The following is a 15,935-nucleotide window of genomic DNA, read 5'->3' on the forward strand; positions in this document are numbered from 1 at the left end:
CGATTCCCTTTTCCGCGTCTCTCCGCGATTCCACGTCTCTCCGCGATTCCCTTTTCCGCGTCTCTCCGCGATTCCGCGTCTCACCGCGATTCCTTTTTCCGCGTCTCTCTGCGATTCCCTTTTCCGCGTCTCACCGCGATTCCCTTTTCCGCGTCTCACCGCGATTCCACGTCTCTCCGCGATTCCCTTTTCTCACCCCGAGGCCGTTGCCCAGGTCGGTTAGTAGGGTGTTTCAATGCTTCTCTCTGTGCGGTGGTCGGCTTGCCGTGTGCCTCGGATCTCTGTCCCGGCGCCGCTCCGATGTCCCGGCCTCAGCCTGTTCGGGCGCCATATGTTGCAGGAAGCACGGCCGAAAGCACGACAGACACCAGTAGAGTCAGATCATGCTCCATTTTATTGCCCGAATAGCCTAACTTTTATAGAGAACTTAACAGGGGTGGACAGTGTTTCACACAAGATTATTGGTCAAAAGCACTCAGACAAACAGCTACAAGAAAACAACCCCACCTGCAAGAAAACAACCCCCTTGTGATTAGCAGTCACATAAACCTTGTCCTTGAGGCCAGCTACTGGTAACAATATTTTCCTGAATTCCTCAATTGGGCGATGTGGGAACACTGTCATGGGAACTTCTCATAGTTGCCCTGGTAGCTTGGTTTGCTCAGCTACAGCAAGCCATGGGATTTTTGCTGTTTCAAGAAATCCCTCAACAACACTCAGATCCCCATACTTTAGCATACAAGCATTCTCATCATTATCCCTTGTCCTTTAACAGGACAAGGATTTAACAGGACAGGATTAATAGGCAGGTGTATCTTTTCATTCCATAGGTCTTTCTTGGAAAATGTTCATAAGAACTGTTGATGATTAGGTCTTCATCTGCCAAAGTGGCCACTCAAGGCAGGTGGAGTTGGATGTCTGGACACCAGCACCAGCTTAGCTCAAGTCCTTGTTGCACTGCCCGGCTCCTTGCAAAGTTGACCTGTCGTTGATCCTACAGCATCTTCCTGCAACATATAACTTAGATTACAGATTAGTTTTCTCTCAAGGTCAAATCTCCTTGAGGCACACACTTGATATCCCCATTCTTTTGCATGACCCACCAGGTATACCCTGGTCCTTGGGCAAAGACAATCCCACGAGTGGGTTTGCCTTTTCCCGAGGCAGGAGCAACCCACACTGCCTTCCCCATCCACCTTCCTACATGCACTACGGGAACTTTAGCTCCTTTCACATTGTGTAGGGGTTTTGTTTCGGCAGGACCAGCACGGCTGTCAGACCCCCTATTGTTAACTAGCCAAGTGGCTTCTGGTAGATTTGTGTCCCATTGTTTCCACGTCCCAGCACCTAATGCTCGTAACATAGTCTTTAACAGTCCATTGTACCTCTCAACCTTCCCAGAGGCTTGTGGGTGATAAGGGATGTGGTACACCCACTCAATACCATGCCTCTTTGCCCAGGAGGTAACAAGATTGTTTTGGAAATGACTCCCATTGTCAGACTCGATTCTCTCTGGTGTACCATGACGCCACAATACTTGTCTTTCCAGGCCCAAGATAGTGTTTCGGGCCATGGCATGGTTTACAGGGTATGTTTCCAGCCACCCAGTAGTTGCTTCTACCATGGTGAGTATGTACCGTTTGCCTTGGCGGGTTTTTGGGAGTGGTCCGATATAGTCAATTTGCCAGGCCTCACCATATTGAAACCCTAGCCATCTCCCCCTGTTCCAGAGAGATTTTACCTTCATGGCTTTCTTGATTGCAGCACAGGTCTCACGCTCATGGGTAACCTGTGTGATGGCCTCAATGGTCAAGTCCACCCCTCGATCACGAGCCCATCTGTAAGTGGCATCCCTCCCCAGATGTCCTGATGTTTCATGGGCCCATCGAGCTACAAACAGCTCACCCTTACGTTCCCAGTCTATCCCAGTCTAGGTCCACCTGAGCCACTTCAATTTTCGAAGCTCGATCCACTTCTTTCGTTGTTCTGATGTTCTTCAGTAGCGCGACTCTTGGGCATGTGGGCATCTACATGACGTACTTTAACATCCAGGTTTTCTACCCGGGCAGCAATATCTTGCCACAGGGTAGCAGCCCAGATAGCTTTACCTCTGCGCTGCCAGTTGCTCTATTTCCATTGCTGCAGCCACCCCCACAGAGCATTTGCCACCATCCATGAGTCAGTATAAAGATACAATGCTGGCCATTTTTCTCTTTCGGCGATCTCTAGGGCTAGTTGTATGGCTTTTACTTCTGCATACTGACTCGACTCACCTTCCCCTTCCATGGCTTCCACAACTCGTCGTATGGGATTCCACACAGCAGCTTTCCATTTCCGATGGCTCCCTACCACACGGCAGGATCCGTCAGTAAGCAACGCATACTGCTTTCTGTCTTCTGGCAACTCATTGTATGGTGGTGCCTCTTCAGCACGGGTTACCTCTTCTGTTGGCACTCCGAAATCTCTGCCTTCCGGCCAGTCCATAATCTCTTCCAGGATTCCTGGGCGATTGGGTTTTCCCATTCGAGCCCGCTGTTTAATTAACGCTATCCACTTACTCCATGTAGCATCAGTTGCATGGTGTGTAGTGGGAATTTTCTCTTTGAACATCCAATGTAACAAAGGTAGCCGCGGTGCCAAGAGGAGCTGTGCCTCTGTACCCACAACTTCTGAAGCAGCTCGAACACCCTCATATGCTGTGAGTATTTCTTTTTCAGTTGGGGTGTAATTGGCTTCTGATCCTCGATAGCCCCGACTCCAGAAGCCCAGAGGTCGACCTCGAGTTTCTTCTGGGGTTTTCTGCCAAAGGCTCCAGGTGAGCCCATGCTCCCCAGCTGCAGTGTACAGTATATTTTGCACAGCTGGTCCAGTACGGACAGGCCCAAGGGCTACTGCACGAGCTATTTCTTGTTTGATTTGTTCAAATGCCTGTTGTTGCTCAGGGCCCCACTCAAAATAGTTTCTCTTTCGAGTCACTTGATATAGAGGACTCACAAGCTGACTATAGCCTGGCACATGCATTCTCCAGAATCCCATGAGGCCTAAGAAAGCTTGCGTTTCTTTTTTGCTAGTTGGCGGAGACATAGCTGTTATTTTATTGATCACATCCATTGGAATATGGCGACGTCCATCCTGCCATTTTAACCCCAAGATCTGGATTTCCTGTGTAGGCCCCTTGACCTTGCTCTTTTTAATGGCAAAACCAGCTTTCAGGAGATTTTGGATTATTTTCTTCCCTTTCTCAAAAACTTCTTCTGCTGTGTTGCCCCACACAAGGATGTCGTCAATGTACTGAAGGTGCTCAGGAGCTCCCCCTTGCTCCAGTGCAGACTGGATCAGTCCATGGCAAATGGTAGGGCTGTGTTTCCACCCCTGGGGCAGCTGATTCCAGGTGTATTGGATGCCCCTCCAAGTGAAGGCAAACTGCGGCTTGCATGCTGCTGCCAAAGGGATGGAGAAAAATGCATTAGCAATATCAATTGTGGCATACCACTTGGCTGCCTTTGACTCTAGTTCGTACTGAAGTTCTAGCATGTCCGGCACTGCAGCACTCAGTGGTGGCGTGACTTCATTCAGGCCTCGATAGTCCACTGTTGGCCTCCACTCGCCATTAGACTTTCGTACTGGCCATATAGGACTATTAAAGGGTGAGCAAGTCTTGCTGATTACTCCCTGACTCTCCAGTCGGTGAACCAACTCATGGATGGGAATCAGGGAGTCTCGGTTGGTGCGATATTGCCGTCGGTGCACCGTTGTAGTAGCAATTGGTACCTGTTGTTCTTCAACCTTCAGCAATCCTACAACAGAAGGGTCTTCTGAAAGGCCAGGCAGGGTAGACAGCTGCCTAATCTTCTCTGTGCTCAAAGCAGCTATGCCAAAAGCTCACCGATATCCTTTTGGATCCTTGAAGTACCCTCTCTTGAGATAGTCTATGCCAAGGATACACGGAGCCTCTGGGCCAGTCACAATGGGATGCTTTTGCCACTTATTCCCAGTTAGACTCACTTCAGCTTCCAGTACAGATAGTTGTTGGGATCTCCCTGTCACTCCAGAGATACAGGTGAGTTCTGTCCCTTGGTAGCCTGATGGCATTAAGGTACATTGTGCGCCAGTGTCCACTAGAGCTTTGTATTCTTGTGGTTCTAATGTGCCAGGCCATCGAATCCACACAGTCCAATAAATCCAGTTATCCCTCTCCTCTACCTGGCCAGAGGCAGGGCCCCTCTAGTCCTGGCTGGAGTGTCTGCCACTTAATTCTTGCAAATGAGAGGCAGAGGTCCCTTCATCAGGGTCAAGAATAACATCAGCTCTTCTACTGCCTCTGGGGTACTGCCCAATAGAAACTGGAGCAACATTTCTCTTAGGAGCCCCTTTTCTTGCTGCTGTATTTCCTTTCAGTTCACGTACCCGAGCAGCTAGGGTTGAAGTAGGTACACCATCCCATTTCCTCATATCTTCCCCCTGGTCACGCAGATAAAACCACAAGGTGCCACGTGGTGTACGTCTTGGGTACTCTCTCTCTTGAGCAGGCGAATGCTGATTCTTAGTGGCTGAAGTATCACTCTGTCTAAATGAGGGGGAATATACTTCTTCCACGAGCTGGTCAAGTCCTTTAGACAGTTTCTCCACAGCTGAGACACAGGACTGTAGCGGAGCAGAGAGATTGTCTTCACATTGTTGAAGCTGGCAGGACACATCATACATTGTTGGTCCCATCCCCTCGTCCCAGCGAATTGCTGCCAGGTTACTAGCATGTGCTGATGGTGCACTCCGCACAAATTTACGCCACATGGATGTTGTGCACTGGACTTCATCGGGGTCTTGAGGTGTCTGGGCATTGTCCAAATCACTATAAATCATCTCCCGCACAGCTAATTCCCGCAGATGCTGGAGACCTTTATCCATAGTGGTCCACTTGCCTATGTGATATACAATATCTTCCTTATGGGGATATCTTTCTCTCACAGCTGCCAGGAGTCATCTCCAGAGGCTGAGGGCCTGTGCTCCTCTCCCGATTACTTTGTCGATTACCCTTTCTCTAGAGAGGGATCCCAGCTGCTTGGCTTCATTGCCTTTTAATTGTAGGCTATTGGCCCCAGCATCCCAGCATCGAAGCAGCCAGGTAAGGATGTGTTCACCTGGGCGTCGACCATAATCATAGAATCATAGAATATCCTGAGTTGGAAGGGACCCTTAAGGATCATCAAGTCCAACTCTTGACACCGCACAGGTCTACCCAAAAGTTCAGACCATGTGACTAAGTGCACAGTCCAATCTCTTCTTAAATTCAGACAGGCTCGGTGCAGTGACCACTTCCCTGGGGAGCCTGTTCCAGTGTGCAACCACCCTCTCTGTGAAGAACCCCCTCCTGATGTCAAGCCTAAATTTCCCCTGCCTCAGCTTAACCCCGTTCCCGCGGGTCCTGTCACTGGTGTTAATGGAGAAAAGGTCTCCTGCCTCTCGACACCCCCTTACGAGGAAGTTGTAGACTGTGATGAGGTCTCCCCTCAGCCTCCTCTTCTCCAGGCTGAACAGGCCCAGTGACCTCAGCCGTTCTTCGTACGTCTTCCCGTCCAGGCCTTTCACCATCTTTGTAGCCCTCCTCTGGACACTTTCCAACAGTTTCATGTCCTTTTTATACTGTGGTGCCCAGAACTGCACACAGTACTCGAGGCGAGGCCGCACCAGCGCAGAGTAGAGCGGGACAATCACCTCCCTTGACCTACTAGCGATGCCGTGCTTGATGCACCCCAGGACATGGTTGGCCCTCCTGGCTGCCAGGGCACACTGCTGGCTCATATTCAACTTGCTGTCTACCACGACCCCCAGATCCCTCTCTTCTAGGCTGCTCTCCAGCGTCTCATCGCCCAGTCTGTACGTGCAGCCAGGGTTTCCCCGTCCCAGGTGCAGGACCCGGCACTTGCTCTTATTGAACTTCATGCGGTTGGTGATCGCCCAGCTCTCCAACCTATCCAGATCCCTCTGCAAGGCCTTTACACCCTCATTCGAGTCCACAACTCCTCCAAGTTTGGTGTCATCAGCAAACTTGCTCAAAATACCTTCTATTCCTACATCCAGATCGTTTATAAAAATATTGAAAAGTACCGGCCCTAAAATGGAGCCTTGAGGGACCCCACTGGTGACCGCCCGCCAGCCTGACGCAGCCCCATTTACCATAACCCTTTGGGCCCTGCCTGTTAGCCAATTGCTCACCCATCGTAAGATGTTTTTAATTAGCTGTATGGTGGACATTTTGTCCAGTAGGATCCTATGGGAAACCGTGTCAAAAGCCTTGCTGAAGTCCAAAAAAATCACATCAGCTGGTTTCCCTTGGTCCACCATACGGGTGATCTTATCATAAAAGGAAATCAGGTTAGTTAGGCAGGACCTACCCTTCACAAACCCATGCTGGCTGGGACCAATGACTGCTTTGTCCCCCAGGTGCACCTCATTAAGTTCGAGAACCATCTTCTCCATGATTTTACCAGGCACTGACGTGAGACTGACAGGCCTGTAATTGCTAGGGTCTTCTTTCTGACCCTTCTTGAAAATTGGCACAACATTTGCCAGCTTCCAGTCTACCGGGACCTCTCCAAATTCCCAGGATCGTTGAAAAATAATTGAGAGAGGTTCCGCGATGACGTCCGCCAGCTCTTTCAGCACCCGGGGATGAATCCCATCCGGACCCATGGACTTGTAGGGATCCAGGTGGAGTAGCAAATCCCGCACACGTTCAGGGTCGGTTGGGAGTTTGTCATCCCCACCGTCCCGGTCCTCCAGCTCAGGGCACCCTGGGTCCCGAAGCCCATCATCGGCATTGAAGACAGAGGCAAAGAAGGCGTTAAGCGTCTCTGCTTTGCCTATGTCATTGTCTGTGAGGAGACCTTCCCTATCAAGGAGCGGCCCTATGTATTCTTTAGTTCTCCTTTTTCCATTCACATATCTAAAAAAACCCTTTTTATTTTCTCTCACAGACACAGCCAGCTTCAACTCTAGGTGTGCTTTGGCCACACGAACTTTCTCCCTACAAACACGAACAGCATCCCTGTATTCTTTCCATGACACCTGGCCCTCCTTCCAGTAGCAAAACACTCTCTGTTTCCACCTAATCTCCATTAGAATGTTCCTGGTCAGCCACGCCGGCCTCCTGCCCCACCTGCCTGACTTGCAATATTTAGGAATTGCCTGATCTTGTGCTTCTAGGAGGCATCGCTTAAAGAATGACCAGCACTGGTGGACATCGAGGCCTTCAAGAGCAGTTTCCCAGGGGACCTTGCTGACTAGTTCCCTGAGCAGCCTGAAGTCTGCTTTCCCCATATCTAGGGATGAGGTTTTGGTGGCACTTTTCCTTCTGTCACCATAAATTTTGAACTCAACCACTTCATGGTCGCTATGACCGAGGCGGCCACCAATCACCACATCTCCCACCAGACCCTCTCTGTTTTCTAGCAACAGGTCTAGGAGGGCACCTTTCCTAGTTGGCTCCGTTAGCACCTGCACCAAGAAGTTATCATCTAGGTGCTTCATGAACCTCCTGGACTTGCTCGTGTCAGCCGTGTGGCACTCCCAGTTAACGTCTGGCAAGTTGAAGTCCCCCATAAGGACAAGGGGAGTTAATCTCGAGGCCTCTCTTAGTTCTGTAAAGAATAATTTATCGGCGCTATCGTCCTGGCCAGGCGGTCTGTAATAGACTCCCACAACGACATCCCCTTTATTCGTTTGTCCCTTGATCCTTACCCAGAGGCTCTCAACTTTGCCATTGCCGACCTGAAGTTCCACACAGTCCAGCCCCTGCTTCACATACATCGCCACCCCACCACCTTGCCTACCCTGCCTGTCCCTCCTGAAGAGCCTGTAACCATCTATCGCAACACCCCAGCCACAGGACTCATCCCACCAGGTTTCGCTTATGCCGATGATGTCGTAGTTGCGGGACTGGGCCAGGACTTCTAGCTCATCCATTTTATTCCTCATACTGCGTGCGTTCGTGTAGAAGCACTTCAGGTGCGTCTCCTTACACTCAGCACCTTGTGGATCTGACCGAAGGACCCCACTGGCACACAGCCCCTCTGATTCTAGCGTACCATCCCTTAGGTCTTCACCGGCGTGCCTGGTTTTAGCCCCTTCCCCCTTCGACTCTAGTTTAAAGCCCTATCTATCAGCCCTGCCAACTCCTGACCAAAGATCCTTACCCCTCTCCGAGAGAGGCGCATCCCATCCGGTGCCATCAGGCCCGGTGTAGCATAGACCTTCCCGTGATCAAAGAACCCAAAGTTCTGCCGGTCACACCAGTCTCGAAGCCACGAGTTTATGTGAACAGCACGCCTTTCAGCTTCGATCCCCTCTATCGGAAGGACAGAGGCAAACACAACCTGCGCCCCTGATCCTCTAAGTAGTCGCCCCAAATCCCTAAAGTCTCTTTTGATCGCCTTTGGACTTCTCGTTGCTACTTCATCGCTACCAGCCTGAAAGACCAGTAGCGGGTAGTAGTCAGTGGGCCAAACCAGGCGCTTGACTTTCTTGGCAAAGTCTCTCACCCGAGCCCCAGGGAGGCAACAGACTTCTCTGCGGGTTGGGTCCGGTCGGCATATCGGTCCCTCTGTCCCTTTCAGGAGGGAGCCCCCCATAACAGTAGCCCTTCTTTCTTTTTTGAAGGATGATGTGGCAATGCGATGTGTAGGTCGCCTTGTCTTAGGCGCCCCCTCCAACTGGGACGGGTTTTTATCTACTTTGTCATTTAGATTGTCTTGTTCTAGTCCTTCATATCGATTATTTAAGGGTAGATGAGAAGGTGAGGTGGGCAGAGAGAGGGCTCGCCTACCACCCCGAATAGGCACCTGCCTCCATTCCCCCCCTTGATCTAGGTCTCCTCCCGCTGCCTGGCAGGAGGAGGGAACCTCCGTCTTCTGCATAACAGGAGACGCCTGTGGTGTGGCAGGCTTGTGAGCCTGCCTCAGAGTGTTGTCGACGGAAGGAAGACACAGACGCTCAGTATGAGTGAACAGTGAACTTCAACTTTAATGGATAGCTCAGTCGCCTTTTATCTAGTTTGAACATAATCAACTCATACATATTGCAAAAACTAAGCTCAGGATTGGCTAACATTTTCCCGCTCTTTTCAGGTAGTTTCTCCTTCTTTTAGCTACCTTCCCGCCTTAGGGACTTTCCCCATGGCTCAAGGGCATCGTGTCCTTGAGCCTGATTGGCTCTCAGCCAGCTGCGTACGTGCCCAGACTCTTGTGAGTTGAGTACGGTACTTTACTAGCCCATTGCCTCTTAACTGCCCAACATCCTCGTGTCCTATTTCAGTTAACCATTCTTCCACAATTCCCCCGTTTTTATTTTGCGCTACAAATACCTTCTCTGTGAGTTGCTCTAGTTTCTTAGTTAGGCAGTTAAGGATTATACGTGCAGCAACTAAAAAAATAATAATAATAATATAAATCAATATAATTATAAGTAGAAAGCGAAGTCCCTCTTTAACTAACAAAACCCATCCACCCATGTTCCCAAAAACAGATTTAAGCCAACCTTCAAACCAACTATCTTGTACTACAATTTTTTGTGTATGATCCCTTAACCGTTTCAACTGGTCGTGAATTGACTAACCATGGTCAGAAAGATAAAAGGAGCACATTCCTTCTACATCTTCACACCCATGTCCCTGAGCCAGCAACAAGAAATCAATAGTGGCCCTATTTTGCAATACAGCATGTCTTAGACTCTCCATATCTTGTGACATTTCAGAAAGAACTTGTGTTGTTACATTTGATTGTTTAACAGCCCAACAAGCAAGCTTATTAATGTTAGTCAAAGCGTGTGCAGTTCCCACACCAGGCACCAAAGAAACAAAGAATCTTTCTGCTGGACCCCACAATTCTACATCATCATTACAGTCAGAACCCGGAGTTTTTAGTTCTCGTTTAATTCTTCTGCTCCTTGTCGAGTTCTGCCACGAGTGTAAATCTGGAGCGAAAAGTGTGAGTCGCCCTAGGTAACACAGTCCTCCAAAAGCATTGGCTGGTACTCCTTGCCATGCACGGTCTCCGCAGATCAAAAACATGCCGGAGAGAAGCAGCACGGCTGCCGCTGCTTCCATGGTTACGTCAGACAGGCTGCAGGGTCCTGATGTCCGTCCCTCTGCTCTGTGCCGACTCGCCACACGGTGAGCTCCAAGCGCAGCGCTGCTCGTGGCGGTGACTGAGGGGGGGGAGGCTCCCACTGCCCCGTAGCCCCAAGGCAGCGTTATCATTCTCTCTGAAGGCGGCAGTGGGCAATGCCCAGCTCCAGCACTTCCCGGCAATCCCAGTCGCTCTGTAGCGGCAGCAGCGACTCTCTGCTCAGCCTGATGTGTAGCTAAAGCGCTAGTGACTGTTCTCCAAGGCTTCAATAAATTTTTTAGCAGACTTAATATCATTAATAACATCATCAAACAATTTATCTCCAAATTTACGCCACTCTGTTTGTTCAAAAAACTGTATCAGGATTTGTAAAACAACCCTGCGCTACTGCATATGCTAATAACCCTGGCAAATCTTTTTCTACAATCTATATCTAAAATACTCCGCTTTTCTAAAAAGCATCTGAGCAAATTATACGCCGCTTGTCTTTCGTACCTTTATATATACAGTTGCAGCCTTTGCAAAGACCTCGGCGGTGCTTCTCCGGCAGGACCCTTTATAGGCTCATCCCGAGTGCGGGGACTCCCTTCCACCTTCCGAGCTGCGGGTGCGGACTCCACGTCCCTTTCACCTTCCCAACGCGTGTGCGGGGATTCTTGTCCCTTCCACCTCCTGGGCTGCGTTGCAGGACCGGTTCCTCCCTTATTCCGTCGAACACGTGGCCCAGGATCACTGCCAGCAGTGTCCAAATCCTGTTCAGACCGGTCCCTGTTCGGGCGCCAATTTGTTGTCGACGGAAGGAAGACACAGACGCTCAGTATGAGTGAACAGTGAACTTCAACTTTAATGGATAGCTCAGTCGCCTTTTATCTAGTTTGAACATAATCAACTCATACATATTGCAAAAACTAAGCTCAGGATTGGCTAACATTTTCCCGCTCTTTTCAGGTAGTTTCTCCTTCTTTTAGCTACCTTCCCGCCTTAGGGACTTTCCCCATGGCTCAAGGGCATCGTGTCCTTGAGCCTGATTGGCTCTCAGCCAGCTGCGTACGTGCCCAGACTCTTGTGAGTTGAGTACGGTACTTTACTAGCCCATTGCCTCTTAACTGCCCAACATCCTCGTGTCCTATTTCAGTTAACCATTCTTCCACATCAGAGAGGGTAGAGTGCACCTCCACCAGTCAATTTCCCTCTCTGATTCCCTGATGCTCCTGAGCCTGTTCACCTCCTCCCGGAGCTCCGCTACCTGGCTGAGCAGTTCTTCAACCTGGGCACACCTCCCACAGGCATACCCACCACTGCTGTCGGAGACCGACAGAAGGCTGGGGCACACTCTGCAGCCCAGGACCTGGACGGCTGCGTGTTTCCCCGAGCCCTCCGTCTGAGTAGCCACACTGGTGACCGTGGCTGGAGATGCCGCACGAGATGCGGAGGCCACGGTTTTCTGCCTGGTTGATACCATGGTCAGGTTCTACGCAAGCAGGTTATAAGCACCGAAGGCAGAGGCAGCTGCAACAGAGCGACGATGGGCCCCCCGCTCGCCCTGCCTGCGCAAACTGCCGCGCCACGCCCTTCGACGTGCCACGCCCTGTTTGCCCGTCCTGTTCCCCACGCTCCTGGTCGCTCGCGCTCCCTAGGGGCAACTTTTAAAAAGCCTGGGAGGGGGCGTTGCTGGCTCCGCCCGCGCCTCGTCAGCCTCCCTCGCGAGGACTGCCGGGTCCCGGCGGCTCCCCCGAGTGGCCTCGATGCCGGACAAAAAGCCCTGCCCGCCTCGGTCCCCTGCTCCGCTGCAGAACACGTTTGCCCCGGAGCCGATCGCCTCAGCAAATCTTTCCTTTCGTATTTCTCGCAACTCACTCAGGGATAAGGATTGAGTGATTTCTGATTCCTTTATGATTTCCATCTCTTCTTCCTGCTGTTTTTGTGATGGCTCTGCTTTAGAGGTGCCTGCCAATTCCCCTTCTCCCTCCTTCTTAGGAGAGGCTTCTTCCCTTACTAAACGAGCTGACCTCCGTTTCCATTGTTTTGACTTGACTATGGGGGCGACTGATACCATAGTCGGTTGGTCCTCTGGGTCAGCCACTGCATGTGTTCCCTGGTCATCAGATTCAGAGACTTCCTCCCTCTCTTCAAGTTGCTGGATGATGTTAAACAGTGTTTGATAGGAATAAACCAGGACCCAGCACAATGCTGCAAGCTGTCGTTCTCCGGCATTATCAGGATCAGGACATACAACTCTCAAACATTCTACCAAGTTTTTAGGATTTAGCACTTGCTCAGGGGTGAAGTTCAAAACTATTGGAGGAGACACTCGTGACAGGTATCTGCCAACATCATCCCACACACCGTGCCACTCGCCACAAGACTGTTTCGGGACAGATTCCCAAGTAAGTTTTCTAAACAATCGACTAATCTTAGAGAGAAAATGAAACCTGTTATTCAGAATTAGAAATAGCAATACATGGGTTACAGATGGATCTTCAAAATACTCCCAAACTGTTGTAATTAGCCCACTGTGAAAGAAGGAAAAGGTACCATTCCTGATATTATTAATAAACTGGTGTCCAGATGAGAAAAGGAAGGCAGTGTAGTTCTGAATATTCTCTGAAAGATAGTTTCCATGAGACCCAAATGATAACAGCGCAGAGCCTGAATTCCAGATTAAACCCATGGTCAGTGCTTGGCAGCACAGCGAATTAAAAAAAAGTGAACACAGGTTGTAGCACTTTGTCGGATCGGATATATAGGAGAAAGGAGAATATGACACGGATTGCATGACATATGAACAAAGCTATTATTAACAGGACAATGGACATGGTTACTAGCAAGCAAGTGTGTCAGCTGTATGCGTTTAATCAATTCTATTGTTATCTCAACCCTTCGAGCCCCACGTTGGGCGCCAAAAAGGACTGTGGTGGTTTTACCGTGCTGGGCAGCTAAACCCCACAACCGCTCTCTCACTCCCCCTCCTTTAGATGAGGAGGGGGAGAAGTAAAGCAAAGAACAACTCACGGGTTGAGATAAGGATAATTTAATTAAAGGGAAATAATTATAATAATTAAATAAAGACTACCATGAACTAAACAATTTAACTAAGGGGAAATAAAAAGGGAAAGGGGAAAAGGGAGGGGAAAAGGAAAAATAAAAAGAAGGGAGGAAAACAAACAAACAAAATAAATGAAGGCTATATGGAAGTGCAGAGGAAAGAAATTACTCTCTGCTTCCCACAAATGAGTGATGCTTGACCACATCCTTGAAGCAAGGCCTCAACGCACTCAGCCGGTGTTCGAGAGGAGGACCGACGTTTTCTCAACGAGAGCCCACCCCTCCCCTCTTCTTCCTGTTTCCACCTTTTATTGCTGAGTGTGACACCACATGGTATGGCATATCCCTTTGATTGGTTTAGGTCAGCTGCCCTAGTGATGTTTCTCTCCTCACTTTTTGCCCACCCCCTAGGAGGGTTAGAGAAAGGCCCAATGCTGTGCCACTGCTGCTCAGCAGTAGACACAACACTGGTGTGATAACACTGCTGTTCCAGCTACAAGTACAGAGTACGGCACTGTATGGGCTGCTGCCGGGAAAGTTAACATTCCAGCCAGACCCAGTACACCACTTCAGTCCCTGTGGCCACTCCAGCCTCCGAGGCCACTCCAGTCTCTGAGGCCACTCCAGCCCCTGCGTCCACTGCAAGCCCTATAACAGGCCCAGCAGCCACTCCAACCCCAGCATCCACTACAAACCCTGTGACAGGTCCAGCGGTCATTCCAACCCCTGTGATGGGCCAAGCAGTTGTTCCAATCCCTTTGACGGGCCCAGCGGTCATTCCAACTCGTGTGACGGGTGCTGCAGTCGTTCCAACCTCTATGACGGGCACTGCGGCTCTTCCAGCCCCTGTGACGAGCCCAGGGCTGTAGCAGTGCAAGTAGCCCCTGTAACCAAGATGAAACAATGGATGAGAAAGTCAGGTTGTTTAGAATGCAGAGGAACTCCTACTCAGCCTGGGGAGGAAGACAACGATGAGATAGGCTACTCCACAGTGGCTGGGCAATCACACAAATGGGAAGATGAAGATATCATAAAAGTGTCAATAACTACCCAAGGCCTATACCAGCATGAGCTACAAGACATGTGAAAAGATTTTGGTTGTCGTCCAGATGAGCACCTTGTCACCTGGCTGCTCCGGTGCTGGGACACCGGAGCCAATTGTGTGGAATTAGACGGCAGGGAAGCCAGGCAGCTGGGATCCCTTGCTAGGGAAGGGGGCATTGACAAAGCAATTGGAAAATGAACAGAAATCTTCACCCTCTGGTGGCGTCTCCTGCCAGGTGTGAAGGAAAGGTATCCCTTCAAGGAAGATCTTGTATGTCTACCAGGCAAGTGGACCACTTTGAAGAAGGGAATCCAGTACCTGAGGGAATTAGCTGTATGGGAGGTGATTTATGATGATCTAGAAAATGAACAGTTATCCAAAGACCTAGATGAAGTCAAGTGTACACAATCCACATGGCGGAAGTTTGTATGGAGTGCACCATCATATGCCAGCTCATTGGCAGTAATGACCTGGAAAAACCATGAGGAACCCATGGTGGATGAACTGACTGAACAACTCAGGCGGTATGAAGAAACTCCCTCTTCCCTATAGACCTGCATCTCAGCTGTGGAAAAACTTTCTCAAGAGGCCCACCAACTTAAAGAGAATATATCTTCCTCCCTATCTATACAAACCAGTGTCTCAGGTATAAGGAGTAAGCGTCCCTCTGTCCAAAAAATAAGATACAGTGGGTACACACCCCGTGCCACCCTGTGATTTTACCTACATTACCATGGAGAGAACGTGTGAAAATGGGATGGAAAATCTACTGCGACCCTAGAGGCACGGGTACGTGAGTTGCAAAGAAAAACAATCACAAAAGGAGGGTTCTCTGAGAACCTTCCTGCTCCAATTTCCAGCAGGTAGTCCCCCAGACATAGTAATGAAGATTATGACCAGGATTAGAGGGGCCCTGCCTCCAGCCAGGGGGAGGAAAGGGGCAATTGAGTTTATTGGACTGTGTGGATTTGATGGCCTGGCACATCACACCCACAGAAGTATAAAGCTTTAGTGGACACCGATGCACAGTGTACTGTAATGCCATCAAGCTATAAAGGGCCAGAAGCCATCTGTATTTCTGGAGTGACAGGGGTATCCCAGCAGTTAACTGTATTGGAGGCTGAAGTGAGTAACTGGGAATGAGTGGCAAAAGCACCCTATTGTGACTGGCCTGGATGCTCCGTGCATCCTTGGCATAGACTACCTCAGGAGAGGGTACTTCAAGGATCCAAAACGGTACTGGTGGGCTTTTGGCATAGCTGCCTTAGAGACAGAGGGCATTAAACAATTGTCTACCTTGCCCAGTCTCCTGGAGGGCCCTTCTTTTGTGGTATTGCTGAGGGTCCAAGAATAGCAGGTGACAATCGCTACCATAACTGTGCACCAGCAGCAATATCGTACCAACCGAGACTCCCCGATTCCCATCCATAAGCTAATTCGTCAATTGGAGAGCCAAGGAATGATCAGCAAGACTCACTCACCCTTTAATAGTCCCATACGGCCACTGTGAAAGTCTAAAGGCGAGTGGAGACTAGCAGTGGACTATCGTGGCCTGAATGAAGTCACACCACCACTGAGTGTTGCAGGGCCAGACATGCTAGAACTCCAGTACGAACTGCAGTCAAAGGCAGCCAAGTGGTACGCCACAATTGATATCGCTAATGCATTTTTCTCCATTCCTCTAGCAGCAGAGTGCAGGCCACAGTTTGCTTTCACTTGGAGGG

The sequence above is a fragment of the Aythya marila genome (assembly GCF_965140915.1).
Source record: "Aythya marila genome assembly, chromosome: W".
NCBI classification, from domain to species: Eukaryota; Metazoa; Chordata; class Aves; order Anseriformes; family Anatidae; genus Aythya; species Aythya marila.